Here is a 14,245-nt window from a genome sequence, read left to right on the forward strand (position 1 = left end):
ATATATATATATATATATATATTTTTAGCTCTAGAATTTCAAAGTACTCTTTGATTCATTCTCTCTCATTGGTTCATTGCTAATTTCACAAATGAAAAACTCAAGAAAAATGAATTTATAACGGTAAAATTAAGAAATATGGTTTGTAAGTAGAACCCTCATTTGGTTTTGGCATAGTTAGGTTATTACCTGTATTTAAGGTTCCATGTTGACACTCATGGGCTGGCTCAAGGACAGTTGTATAAGGGATTCAGGGTCTCTTGGATTGAAATTTGGGAGGAGAGGATTCTGGGCCAGATGGCACTGAATGCTATAGGGTATTGGACAATTGCAACAGATCTTACAAATATAATTAAAGAAGTGAAAGTTTATTGGATGATGAATGTGTGTTATCATTTTATCGAGCACCTGCCATGTGGCCAAGCCATATGGACCTCAGCATGTGGAGGTCCTTTCCTAGAGGCTCTTCCTGTCTAGATAGCCTTTAAATAGGGGAGTTTATGATTATAAAAGAATGATTTCTGCAGGAACATCCTCCATTTCTATAGAATGTCCCCAAACAGGGAACTGGTTGAGTTCATTTCTTTTTATTTTATTTTATTTTATTTATTTATTCATGAGAGACGGAGAGAGAGAGAGAAGCAGAGGGAGAAGCAGGCTCCCAAAGAGCAGGGAGCCTGATGTGGGACTTGATCCCAGGACTCTGGGATCATGACCTGAGCCGAAGGCAGACACTTAACCATCTGAGCCACCCAGGCACCCTGGTTGAGTTCATTTCTGAACAATGAGTTGGATTTAGCTGGACAGTGGCTTTGAGAAGCTGGAGCGATAAAGCTGTCCCAGTGTGGGGAAAGAAATAGTAGACATAAAGTCACAGAATTGTGAAAGCATCTGGCGTTTGGGGAAAATGTGGCTGAAACACACTTTGACCATTTTAAGAATATTTAAAAGTAGCTAAGGATACTTTCAGAACACAGTATTAATAAAATTCCTGTTCATTTGGAATAATCATAAATTTGTTCTCTGTAAGCTAAACTTTATAACTATTAGCCCCTTTTTTGGTGGCAAAATTTAACTTACTCCCTTTTCGTTACATATTTTATGGAATTTTATACAATAGTTTAGGGGATACTATAATACGTATATGAGCATCACCCCTAAAGTGGGGAAAACAAATCAAGTTTATTCAGTACCCATCAGGAGTAAAATAGGATAATGTGCAGTGAGATGTTTTTCCCCACAGTTTTTTAGAAGCAAATTCATTCTGTGGGAGGCTTCTCAGTTACCAGTAATATACAAAATTCAAACAAACAACCTTCCCACAAAAATCTTTCTCCAGAACTTAATGGTTCTGTATGCTTCCAGGGACTTCTCAGGGGCCAAAGGTCAGGGACTGTTGCCAGTGTTTTTTAACTCATTACCTTTATCTAATAGTTGTAAAAGTCATGTTCCCCACCCTCATGTTGAGAGTTCTGTTTTGGTTTATTAAAAGGCCAGTGTTGTGATCTAGAACAAAGATGGGGTCTGAGTAAACACTAAATCCCTGGAATAGTGAAAATCTGCATCAGTACGTGTAGTTCACTCGGTCGTGGATACGACAGTTTAATCCTGAGTTAATTAGAACCCAGACCTAAACAGCTCTCTCTGGTTGCTTCCAACCCGTGATGCCCATGCGTGTCAACTGCAGGCTTAGGAGATGTAGTTTTCTCTCTAAAATTAATGTGTGGTGCTAAAACAACACCGAGGTGTTGAACTTAAAGGGCGAGGGAAATAAAGGATTTGAGGTTTCTGATTTGATTAATTCTGGGCCTAGATTTATATAAAACAATTGAAATGTTTCTTGTAGGGAAAAAAAAAAGGATTCTTGTTTTAGAGAAATACAGGGGAAGCATTCTCAGTAGGGTAGTTTGGGGGCACGAATGCTGCCTTTCTAGGGTTGTGTAAGAATGTCCATCAGTGAAACCAAGCCACCCTGAGCCACTGCTCAGCAGGACTCATCTGCCCCACCAGTGGTTATTTTTCTTAAACTATTTTCTTTAAAAACCAGAAGAACATCATTCAGTGCTTAGACTCTTTTATAACTTTGAGTCTTAAGTATTATATACCTATTCCCAGTTGAAGAAGGAGAACAGGACCTTTTCTTTCTGAAGGGCCCAGAACTGGAGAAACGCCATACCCTTGATCCCAAGGAGGATCATGCTTGAAAATGGGACCAGTGGAAAGGACGGAAGCAGAGAAGTGCACTGATAACATCAGCACCTCCAATCTGTTTTGTCATTTACTGAATCATTGATTAATTGGGTTGCTCTCTGGTACCAAGTACGGGGTCAGCACTGGGTCCCTGCCCTTGAGAAAGTCTTCTCCCATCTGATGAGTCCCTTGCTATCTGCCCATTCACTGGAAGTGCTGGGGTGGAGGAAATGCTGTAAAACAGCATCAGGGGGATGAAATTTACAGTGTCCGGAATGCCGGGTATTCTGCAGGACAAATGACTCCCGTTTCTTCGACAAATCATCCTTCAAATAAAATAGATTTAAAGTGACTTAAAAGACATGCAAGACATTGTAATTTATGGACATTATTTGGATCCCGATTCAAATAAATCGGCTATAAAAAGACATTTATGAGAAAATTGGGAGAATGGGAACACTAAATACGAGGTTTATATTAGGGAGCTAATGATTACTTTAGGTGTAATAATGGAGTTATACTTATCTGTTGGTGGTATACACTGAAGTGTGTACAGATAAAGTAATTTTTCTGTGGGATTTGCTTTAAAGTCACCTAGTCAGGGTTGGGGCCTGGTTGATTGGCCTAGGCCAATAAATGTTGAGGTTGAGTGTTAAGGTAGCTGGGGAGATATATCCTGGTTATTTTTGTAAATGGTTAAATATCTACATTAAAGTACAAAGTACAATGGCTGTGGTACGGTATGGTGAATGCTGCAATAGGACTTTGCACTGAGGAGGGAAGGCAAGACTCGGGAGCATGTTCCCAGAGGTGGCAGTATTTAAACTGGGTTTTAACAAAAGTTCGAAGACTGGAGAATCTGTTCCTTTTGTGCCCAGAAGGAAGGTGGCAGGGAGATGCTCTGTGGATTTTCTGGTGGATTTGTTACTGACTGGTTCCTTCCATTCATTCATTCCTGCATTCATTTAGGACGTATTTTTCAGGTTCCTGTTGCATGTGTTGTATGTGGTGAGAATTTGTGGGCTAACAGTTTGGTGAAGGAGATGGTATATTGGTTTGCCAGGGCTTCCATGACAAAATACCAAGACTGGGTGGCTTAAATAACAGAACTTTATTTTCTCACAGTTCTGGAGGCTCCAAGTCCAAGATCAAGGCGTTGGCAGGTTTGGTTTCTCCTGAGGCTTCTCTCCTTGTCTTGTAGATGGCTGCCATCTCGCTGCCTCCTTGCATGGCCGTCCCTCTGTGCTTACCCATCCCCTGTGTCACTTCCTCTTCTTATAAGGACATCAGTTATATTGGATTAGCCCCAGTCTCCATTTAATCCAGTGACTTCATTAAAGATCCTGTCTCCAAATACTGTTACATTCTGAGGTACTGGGGGCTAGGCCTTCATACGAATTTGGGGGGACAAAATTCAAACCTAGAGGAAGAGTGTTTAACGGACTCTGGAGACATCTAGGAACTCTTCGCAGAGGAGGGGCCTTGAACAGCCTCTTGAAAGAGGGTAGGATTTCACCCCTCCACTGAGCACTGGGGGCAGGGTGGGGCGGGAGCTGAGAGTCTGCAGGGAGTTCCCAAAGATGAGGTGTGAAGGTGGGGGAGAGAGCTTTGCAGACCAAGATGGTGAGCAGCCGTTTCCGCAGAGGAGATCTGGAGTCGGGGAGCCAGGAATGGAGAGGAGGGCTGGTGGTGAGGGCTTGTTCTGGGCTGGGTGGGGGATGAATGAGAGCGAGGGGAAGGCGCACGTGCCCTCGGGCAACCAGGCCAGGCTTCTCCGCAGAAGACCAGGCCGTGAGGAGAAATGAGGAAGAGGTTGGAGTTTTCATCTAATAGCTTAACATGCTAATCACCGGAGTAAGATGCAGTTGTAAAAATGTTACAGAAGAGAATGAAGTTAAAAAGTAAAATCATACTCCTCACCCTGGTTTTACCAACAGCCTGTGCTTGGCCTTGCCTGCTTTTTAAGACTATTTAAAAAAAAAAATGTGAGCAAGTGTGTGTGTGTGTGTGTGTTCATGCACACACGTGAGAGAGAGAGGGGCGGCTGGGGGGGGGGAGAGGATTTGCTTGCCCTGACCCCATTTGTTGACTTTGGCCTTTCTTGGCGTTTCCCTCATTCTTCCAGTCCTTTATCCCCAAAAGGTAAGGGACATGAACTTCAGCAAAATAATCAAAATCATTCTTACATATATTCAGAGTTAAATATTTTGGATCATATATATAGATAATTTAATCTCAGATAAGATTTCAGAGCAAGCCTGCCTGCCCGCCTGCCTGCCTGCCTGCCTTCCTTCCTTCCTTCCTTCCTGCCTTCCTTCCTTCCTGCCTTCCTTCCTTCCTTCCTGCCTGCCTTCCTTCCTTCCTGCCTGCCTTCCTTCCTTCCTTCCTGTCTTCCTGCCTGCCTTCCTTCCTTCCTGTCTTCCTGTCTTCCTGCCTGCCTTCCTTCCTTCCTGTCTTCCTGCCTGCCTGCCTTCCTTCCTTCCTGCCTTCCTGCCTGCCTTCCTTCCTTCCTGCCTGCCTTCCTTCCTTCCTGTCTTCCTGCCTGCCTTCCTTCCTGTCTTCCTGCCTGTCTTCCTTCCTTCCTTCCTGTGTTCCTGCCTGCCTTCCTTCCTGTCTTCCTGCCTGCCTTCCTTCCTTCCTGCCTTCCTTCCTTCCTGCCTGCCTGCCTTCCTTCCTTCCTTCCTGTGTTCCTGCCTGCCTTCCTTCCTGCCTTCCTGCCTGCCTTCCTTCCTTCCTTCCTGTTCTGCTGTCTTTTTAAATAAAAGAGGTGTTTGCACAAGTTTTATTCAGTAGTGCATTTTAGTGTTTAAAGTTTATGTTGTCGGTATGCTTTTTATTGGTGGTGTAACTGCCTGGACAACAACTAAACCCTGTGTCATGAAGAGTGCTAGTGAGCCTTCTGAAAACGTTGCAGCCATACCTCATCCTGTTGCCCTTCGCTCATACTGCGTTTTTTACAGATTGAAGCTTTGTGGCCACCCTGGGTTGCTCAAGCCTATTTATTGGTGCCATTTTTCCAACGGCATTTGCTTACTTCATGTCTCTATGTCACATTTGGTAAGGCTTGCAGTATTTCCAACTTTTGCATTATTATTACATTTGTTATGGTGATCTGTCATCAGTGATTATGACTCACTAAGAGCTCAGATGATGGCTAGCATTTTTTAGCAATAAAGTATTTTTTAAAGCATGTGCATTTTTTTTTAGACCTAATGTTATTGCACACTTAGTAGACTGCATTCTAATATAAACAAAACTTTAAATGCACTGGAAAGCCAAAAAATTCATGACTTGCTTTTTGTAATATTCATTTCATTGCAGTGGTCTGGACCTGGAGCCACAGTATCTCCAAGGTATGCCTGTATATGTAATTAGATTGTCTAGTTACCGCATTGAGATGTGTGGCAAGGGTTTTTCATGCTGTTTCTGAAAACTGATTTGGACTAGTGGGGAGATCTTAAGAGTAACACCTTATCAGACCTTTTGGAGAATGGAATATTGTTGTATTGAAGAGGCTACCATCAAATGTATAAACAAAATCTTTATAAACCATTGGAAATGGTGTTACTAATCAAATTTCTATCTGTTAATTTTTCAGCAGTGGACTGTAATATTTAAATTCATATTAAGATTTTCATTATGACTTTTTTTGTCACGGTATTTTAGATAAGCTTTAATCATTTTTTTTGGTACTGCATCATCAATTTTTGATAATTATTGAATCCATTTGCATGTCAAAGCTGCTGAATCAGAGCTGAGGGACCCTGGTTCTGGTGGAGGAAACAGGCAGAGTCATACAGTACAGGGCACTGGGCTTGCTGAGCCGAGCCTAGAACCCTCATGCTCCTGTCCCGTGGTCTCTTGCCACTTTCTCTGGCCTGTTTATCTGTGGTTGACCCCACTGCCTGCGGTTTTGCTCTTTTTCTCAGTCCTGGAAGGCAGAATTCTTTGTTATTTTAGAACCTAGAAACCTCAGAGCTGAAAATCTGACCATTTACCCTCACCCCCGGACACCCGCCTTAGCCACGTGTGATGCCTCTTGGAAGCTGTTTGGAGAGTTAGAAATTAGTACTTTTTTTTTTTCCATTTTCATTAACGAACTTCTAATCAACAGAATCAATTGAGAACCAGCTTTATCATTTAGAACTGTTGTAAATCTAGCCCAGTGCAGAAAAACTTGGTATCTGTCCTGCTTGGGACTGCTTTATCTTGAGTAAAAATCCTAATTTCATGGGACTTTTTGAAATTTTGGAAACTAGCTTATGGCCTTTGGTACCCTCTGGGCCCTGACTGGGAACCACCATGCACGAGGGGAGAAACCAGGCTTGAGTTTTAGCCAAGCCATTCAAGGAGACTTTTGTGTAGCTTTGTTCAGTGTCTGAAATGAGCACCTTTCCACCAGAATAAAGTTTTCCGCCAAGTAGTTTGGTAGGAATGAAATATAGCTTGTTCTGCCAGAAGTCAACAAGATGGCCTGGCCCCATGTTGTTCTGGTCAGGCGGTGACCCTCCATGTTCGTTCTGGGCTGGATGTCCCTTAGGCCACTTGGGACCTGTGTGCTCTGAAGAGGGGTCTCACATGGGAAGGGCGAAGAGGGGAAGAAAGGACAAGATGAGGCTGTGGCATTCGTGAGCCCGGAGGCCTATGATAGTCACGTGACCCCCCTTTCTCGCTGTCTACAGATTAGGGGTCTGTGGGGTTCTCTTGGTGTGTTTGGCATATGTAAGTTTTGGTTATGATGCACACCTGAGGGGGCCTGTGAGTCTTTACGTTGTGTGCCGTACCCAGCCCAGTCAGATGGTGGCTTTCAGTAATTCTCTGTTTGCTGCATTAACATCTAAGAGAAACAGTTCCTTTGAAAATAAAGTGGTATGTCCCTTCATGGGCTGGCTTCTTTGCTACAGCATTGTGCTGTCCCTACCCGCTTTGAGAGGCCGAAGCCAGCCTCCCGGGGTAGCAGAGACTCCTGACAGAGGGCAATGGCCGACAATCTTCGCCCGAGTCTCCAGGCTCTGCCTGCTAGGGGTGATCTTTTTAGAGAAGAAGGAGCGAGGCTGGGCTTTGAAATCAGACCCAGGGTAACTTCAGATTCCGGCTGGGGGGCATCTGGTGGTTTAGTTCCTGAGCTGAATGATAAGATTTATCTCCCAGGGTCGCTGTGAGGGTGGAGTACCAGTGCCGTGTCTCACTGGGACCCGTACAAACCCTTCTCCTCCCTGCCTTTTATGTTACTCAGTTCTGTGAATCAAAGGAGGCGAGGTGGTATCACCTGAGCACTTAGTCTGAGGCTTTGGGAGATTCGAGTTGGCCGGGAACTTTGGCCACCTGTAAACAGGTAGAGCTGTTGTATCCAGCACATCACCATCAGCGGAATGGGGCACATAGCCTCTTATTAACCCTTACTGACTCCTCCAGAGTAAAGTGCATTCGTGACGGACATCACCCCTGGACCTCCATGCAGGTGTGAAGGAACTGCCTGGGACCATCCAGAAGACGTGTGTCTGGTGCTGCAGCAGGCACTGGAAGTTTAAGTGAGACTAAGATAGCCACACGGGGGCATCTCAGTGCCAGGCTCTGGCCCCAGGACGGGCAGTGCTCCCAGAGTTGCATATCGAGGCACTGAGGCACGCAAGCCCAGAGCATGCCCTCACAGTGGAAGCAAGTGCTACAGCCAGCTGACCCCCATAAGACCGGGGAGAAGCCCCGAGTTGTGGCTCGGGTTTTTCAAAACATAGTTGAGAAAAAAGAAAACATCAATGTTACAGAGAATTCAGATAATCCTGTGGATTTCACAATGATAAAATTTTGTGTTATTAGGGGTCCAAAATAATGAAGAGAGGGAGATATGTTTGGTATTAGTGTTAATTCCTTTCTAGTCCTACCTCTTCCTCTTGTGTTTCTAAGGCGAGATGCACAGGGAGCTAGTGGAGAAATACTTTCAAAGGAAAACATAGACCCGTTTCATACAGTCCCATCTGCCTGAACAGCACTGCGTAGACCATCCTTGAGTGAATTTTTTCTTGGGTGAGAGCCTTCTACACTCCCAACTGACCGTGTACCTGGTAGTGTTTGCAGTCTGTGGTGGTTTTTGCACAAGAGTGTCTGCTTTCCTGATGGGTTTAGATCTTTGTACTTAAGATCTGATTTGAAATGTTTGTCCTTAACAGAGGTTTTGAATATGCTCATAACCACCACGTTAGACATAGGCAGTGGGCAGGCTACCTTGAAACCCAGGGTGACACAAGGTTGATCCCTCTGTTTATTTCCATTTGAGTCATATGCTGAGTGCATGGACGACAGTTCGTCCATGAAATGCTTTTCTCCAAGAAAATGCTGCCATCTTGAATCCCAGATAGCTATGGGCACCTTTAAACGAACTTGAAATGGTGTCACTTTGATTGGAGCTCCTCCATGAGTTCAAATTCTGTTCTATTCCATCTGGCTTTTCCATCTTTCCCAAGACACTGAGTATCAAAGGACTGGGCTTCCAGATCCAGCCCATTGTTCTTCAGCTGCGGGCTGGTAAATAAGTCTGCTGTGGCACCAGGCTTGCCATTGCTGTGGTGGGTCTAGAGCTTTGGAGGCCTGTGTTCCTCACTGAAGGCTGTTAAGGAAAACCCTTCACCTCCCCGAGAAAGTTAACTCATTTGAAAAAGAGGGTGTTAATAGCTATCGTGGAAGGTTGTTGAGAGAATTAAAAAAACCTCACTGGTGAGAGCACGATGCGTCCAGAGGGAGGCCCATGTGCAGACAGCTCTACTAGCTGCCAGACGCCCCCCTCACAACAGCCCAGGGGATCTGACTCCAGGCAGATTCACTTTTCAATTAAAATTTTAAAAAATCCAGCTTATACTCCTGAAAATACTAATATGGAGGTGAATTTTTTGGGCATGACTGGGTTTAGTTGGTGGCTTTCTTCGGTAAGCACAGTAAAGTGAAATAGAACACTTGGTCGGGACCTGAGTCCAGATACCAAAACTTCTATTTTTGGAAACCCTGTCATTTTATTGTAAACATTCAGCAGAGGGAAGGGTGTAATTGTCCAGGTACACATTTACTGTCTTGCCCCCGTCTAGTATTCCTATTGTGTTTGGGCATCACCTTTTCCCTGCATTAAATCGTGTAATTTTTAAAAGTCACGCAGCCTTTGGGGCTCCTGGGTGGCTCAGTTGCTTAAGCATCTGACTCTTGGTTTTGGCTCAGGTCTGGATCCTGGGATCGTGAGCTCGAGCCCCACAGTCAGCGCAGATGCTGCTTGAGACTTTCTCTCCCTCCCGCTCTGCCCCTCCTCCCTCCCCTGCTCTCTCTCTCTCTCAAATAAATAAATCTTGAGAAAAAGTCATGCAGCCTTTAAAATAATGCTAGAGAATGCACAAAGAGGAATTAATTTTTTAATCAAAATTTATGAACTTGCTGTATAACACTTTTATGAAAGTCCTACTTGAATTATCTTTTTCTATTTGGCTAAAATAGAATTTGATTTTTCTATGGAGTATTTAACGTTTTGGGTCATAATCATGCCAGGGATGAATTAATAGATCTTCTCTGAGTGAACTGTCAGGACAGATCCCCTCTGGGTTTGAAATGTAATTAAAAATGTCAGTGAACTCTCTTGGAGGTCCACAGAGCTTCAGGGACCCCTAACCAACGCCGGCAAGGACTGACAATAGCCACCCAAGTGCAGAGAACATAAGGCAGCTGCAAACTCTCCAGGAGCAGGAGGGAGAGGCTACCCATCACCTCTGTCAGGCTTTTCTTGTCTCAACTTCCTTGTAGTTTCAGGATATTATTCTCAGATTTCCTGCAGGGATGTTTTTAGCACAAGGCAGTGGGTCCAGTAGGGGGCCTCTCTCAATAAATGGCCAGTGCAGGAGATCTCCAAAAGAGGAATGAGTCTCTAAATTTAAATATCCATGCTCTCTGCAACCCTTCTCCCTTTAATTAGGCTCTCAGACTTGCTTCCTTTCCACTTGGCACACCTTTCTTTTGTTTTTGGCAGGCTTTGAAGGGTGTGGGGAGAAGTTGTAGAGAGGAGGGCTGGAAGAATCTTGTTGGTGGCCGCCTGTCCCTACCTTCCCCATCTCTTCCCTCCACAGAGGTACCTGACTGCCTCAGAGCTGATAACAGTGAGCTGAAGGTAGAGGAGGAGAACAATTTTGTTTGGGTAGAGGTCAGTAGGTACAAAGCAACTTGTTTCCAGGGTGTATTAAAAATACTGGTTTCATGCAAATAAATAATCATGCAGTTACTTATAAGCAGGCAGTCGTAATATATGTTGTTTTTTTTTTTTCTGTTTCCCTTCAGATTTCCTGTGTTCCTTTTATACAAGTGATTGCCCAGATCATAATTCTCTGCTGAGATTTGGGTTGGATTCAAGAATTTGGAGAATTCCTGCAGCTTTGTAACTTCAGGCGTGTGACCAGCTGAGAACTTCACCTTTTGAGTTCTGCATTTTGCCAGTCATCTCTTACAACTGAGTGCCAAAGGTAAGTCTGCAGTGCCCTGCTTAAAACAAATGCAAGAAATTGGTGCTTTTGCCTCAAATGCTTGATTTGCAGAGTAGGTTTTACATGAATTAAGTGGCAGTAAGTGTGGCCCCGAAGTGTTGAGCCACATCCAATTGAAGGTTTCAAGGGCTCTGGTTCAAAAATTAGATTGCTGTTCCTGCATCAGCACATGATGGCACGGAGTAGCTAGAAAGCAGAATGGTGGGTGTCCCCCACTTGTAAAATGCCCTGATACTCCAGCTCTGCAGCCCAGTAGGTGGTCTTGAGCCAGGCCTTTTGTGCGCTGCTTTGGGAGCATGAGATAAACAAGAATTGCCTTTAGGCTACTTTTAGTCTTGTAAAAGTTCCTTCCGACTTTGGTCTTGGGAAGATAAGTCTACATGAAAATATGCCAACAGATAAAGGATTCTGGGGAATGCTGTGCTTGTTTGTATGAGAAATCTGCTCATGTGTGTTAAAATTGTACCGGTAATACAGCATGTGGGCTCGGAGATCCAGGGGTCCTATAATAACAGGTACTGGACAAAAACATGTGTCTGTATAACAGAGATATTTCTCAACCCTAAAAAATCGTTTGGGACATTTGATTTAAATATATGAGTTGTGGTTTGATAGTCTGATTAATCTGGTGGTGTGTCTCTGGCCAGGCAATAAGGAGTGCTTTATGAGAAGGGACAGTTTCATCCCCAGTAGGGAGAGCACCCAATTCATTAGCTTTCCTTCAGAACCTTATTTTGCCTGTGTTATTCACAAATTGTTTTAAACTATTCTTGGATCTATAGCTTTGGACTATAAAACCTCTTGGTGTGATATCTGTAAGTTTATTAGTTTAATATAAATTAGAATTGTCTTTCATTTGGCCTAAAACTACTACTAAACTTCTTGTGAGTGGGTTTCCCCCGCCCTTGACCACTTTTTTTTTTTCTTCTTTGGAGGCTTCTTAATTTCACTTATGTTCCTTATTGATGTGTGGTAACCAAAACAGCACAGAAATAATATGTAGTATTTCATAAGGGTAGGATTAAGTGTCTGGGTGTCTTCACCTTATTATCCTTTATGGTTTCATTTGGTGGAAATGATACATCTCATTTATTTAGAGTGTTGTGATTTCCAGATCTACATCCTGGTTTGGAATCGAAAGCTTGGAGGTCATATTGTGCAGCCTGATTCTATGCCCTCCTTCCTTCCTCCCGCTATGCTCAAAGTTATTCTGACCTTGCTCCCTGGACCTGTTTCTTTCTAGCCTTACACCCCCTCATGCATTGGTGGGGCACTCCCAAGTTTCTCTTGCAGACATGATATAAGATAAACACCATTGGGGTATTAGACATCCAGTCCTAGGAGATTTCCATTACACAGGAAAGCTCTTACCCGTCGCAGATCATTTTTTTTTAATAGTCATTGAAGTGGAACCTTTTAAGACTTAGTATTTTATAAATGCAGTCATGTATTTCATGGCAATAAGAGAAAAATAAGCACAAATCCTCAAATCTGATTGTCAGAATTCATCAGTAATTCATCAGTGTCAGCATCTGACAATGATATTAACACACTTAATCATTTCAATTATTCTGAAAGTTTCTCTTTCGCAGAGAGTGGGAGGCAGGGTAGTAACATGCTCACTCCCAGCAGGGTATTCATGCACAAGTGCCTGGCAGCTGTCAGTGACTGTTGGGCAAATGGCTGATTCCTGGGTACAATTAGGTAGAGAACCATTCATAACCATGAAAAGATACTTACAAAAATATCCATACCCATATTATTTTAAAGAGTTAATTTTTACAAGCTCATGACATCCATGGCCAAAACCCTGTAACTTCTTAAAAATTACTTCTGTGGTTTAGATAAATGTCCAGTGGGAAAATCATTAGATGTATCCATTCATATACTAGATATTGTGAGCACCAACTGGATTCTAGACTACTTTTTCTTACAGTTTTAGCACTGTGTTTTAGCAGCTACAAAAATAGATAAAATAAGCTCTAGACAGCATTTCTCTTGCCCTTTTGGGATGGGGGCAGGACTCTGACAGCTCTGGTTGAGGTTCTTAAAATGAGTCCCTGGTGCCCAAGGCAGAGTGGACTGCCCCTCCGAAAGGAGTCTGGAAAAGCCACGGGAAGCTGTGTTTGGAGTGAATTTTAGAGAATGAGGGCATGTGTGTGCAGAGGCATAGTGGGTCCCTTTGGTAAGGACAGGCTGGGTGGATTCGCTGGGTAATGGCTCTTAGAGTCTCCAGATCATTTAAGCAATAATGAGTGGGGACCCAGCATGCTCTTTGGTCAGTGGTCTTTCACGCGCCAGCAGGAAAAGTGACTTTATCCAAGGGCATATTTTGGAAAGAAATGGAGGCTGCGCTAGCCTGGTAAAGTGGTGAGTGGGATGTCAGCCTCTGATGCATTTCCCAGTTATTAGGACTCAAAGTTTGCCCTGTCCCAGCTGAGACCTGTACCTAAGCCTGGGCTGTGGGGAGCAGTTTGAGGAGGGTGGAGTGTCCCAGCTACATCTCAGAGGGGCCTGAGTGGGGTCCCGAGCCCCTGTTTCTAGGTGGTATGCTTCCCTGCCCTGTATTCTTGTCTTCCCTGGAGCCTCCCCGACTTTGAAGTTGAAGAGCAGTCTTGGGAACTCCTTAGCCCTGACCCTGCCTGATGTGGGGAGTGGGGATCATGGGAGAAGCATGGTAGCAAAGCCCCTTCCATTTACACTGGCACTGGTGATGAATGTAGAGCCTGCACTTAATTCTTCCCATGTATCATTGAAAATTGACTCTAGTTCACTGTCATTGGAGGCTGCCTGATGTTTACTGGGGATGGAAGATGTGAAGGGCCTTGTACACTGTGCTGAAAATTTATTTTTTGAAAAACTACTTGGAGACATTTTCAGGACAGAAGCCCAAGGGGTAGAAGAATGTTGGGGTAACAGGGGAGGAAAGACCATGGCTTAGGTGATAAGACTCATGAGTGAAGGGAGGGAAAGGAGGCCATGGATTTCACAAACTGTCAGTTGCTGATATGAGTATTGGAGAGCAGATGTTAGCAGCGATCCTGTAATGTCGTTTCCGTCTTTGCTTTTTTTAGCTTCATGGAGGTATGATTGACAAAATTGTAAGAGACTGAAAGTGTATATTGTGGTGATTTGATACATCACATACACCATGAAAGAATCCTGACCATCTAGTTAATTAACACATTCCTCACCTCACATATTTATCTTCGTGTGTGTGTGTGAGAACATTTAAATTTCCTCCTCTTAGCAAATTTCAATTAAATAATGCAGTGTTATCAACTGTAGTCACCGTGTTATACATTAGATCCTCAGGCCTTATTCATCTTACAGCTGAAAGTTGTACCCTTTTATCAACCTCTGCCTGTTTCCTCCAGCTTAAGCCCCTGGCAACCCCTTTGCTATTTTCTGTTTCTACGAGTTTGACTTTTTTATTTTTACGATTCCACATATGAGTGATACCACGCAGTATTTGTCTTTCTCTGGCTGGCTTATTTCGCTTAACATAATGCCTCGAGGTCCATCTGTGTTGTCAAGAATGGCAGGAT

At 43.7% G+C, this 14,245-nt stretch overlaps 1 protein-coding gene across 7 annotated transcripts in view; it reads left to right on the forward strand.

Moving 5' to 3' along the window:
• Nucleotides 1-14,245, forward strand: part of NCK2 (NCK adaptor protein 2) — a 145,841-nt gene that overhangs the window by 63,137 nt on the left and 68,459 nt on the right. For 6 of the 7 annotated variants that reach the window (XM_025869092.2, XM_073897923.1, XM_025869087.2 and 3 more), the window contains exon 2: nt 10,495-10,676. The gene's annotated coding sequence lies outside the window, so the exon portion shown is untranslated. Of the gene's footprint in view, nt 1-5,520; nt 5,544-10,494; nt 10,677-14,245 lie in introns of those variants that run through there. The other variant, XM_073897922.1, reaches the window with a different exon arrangement.

The sequence above is a fragment of the Callorhinus ursinus genome, unplaced genomic scaffold, assembly GCF_003265705.2.
Source record: "Callorhinus ursinus isolate GAN/ISIS: 27379988/994484 unplaced genomic scaffold, GSC_fseal_2.0 scaffold10, whole genome shotgun sequence".
Taxonomy (NCBI): Eukaryota; Metazoa; Chordata; class Mammalia; order Carnivora; family Otariidae; genus Callorhinus; species Callorhinus ursinus.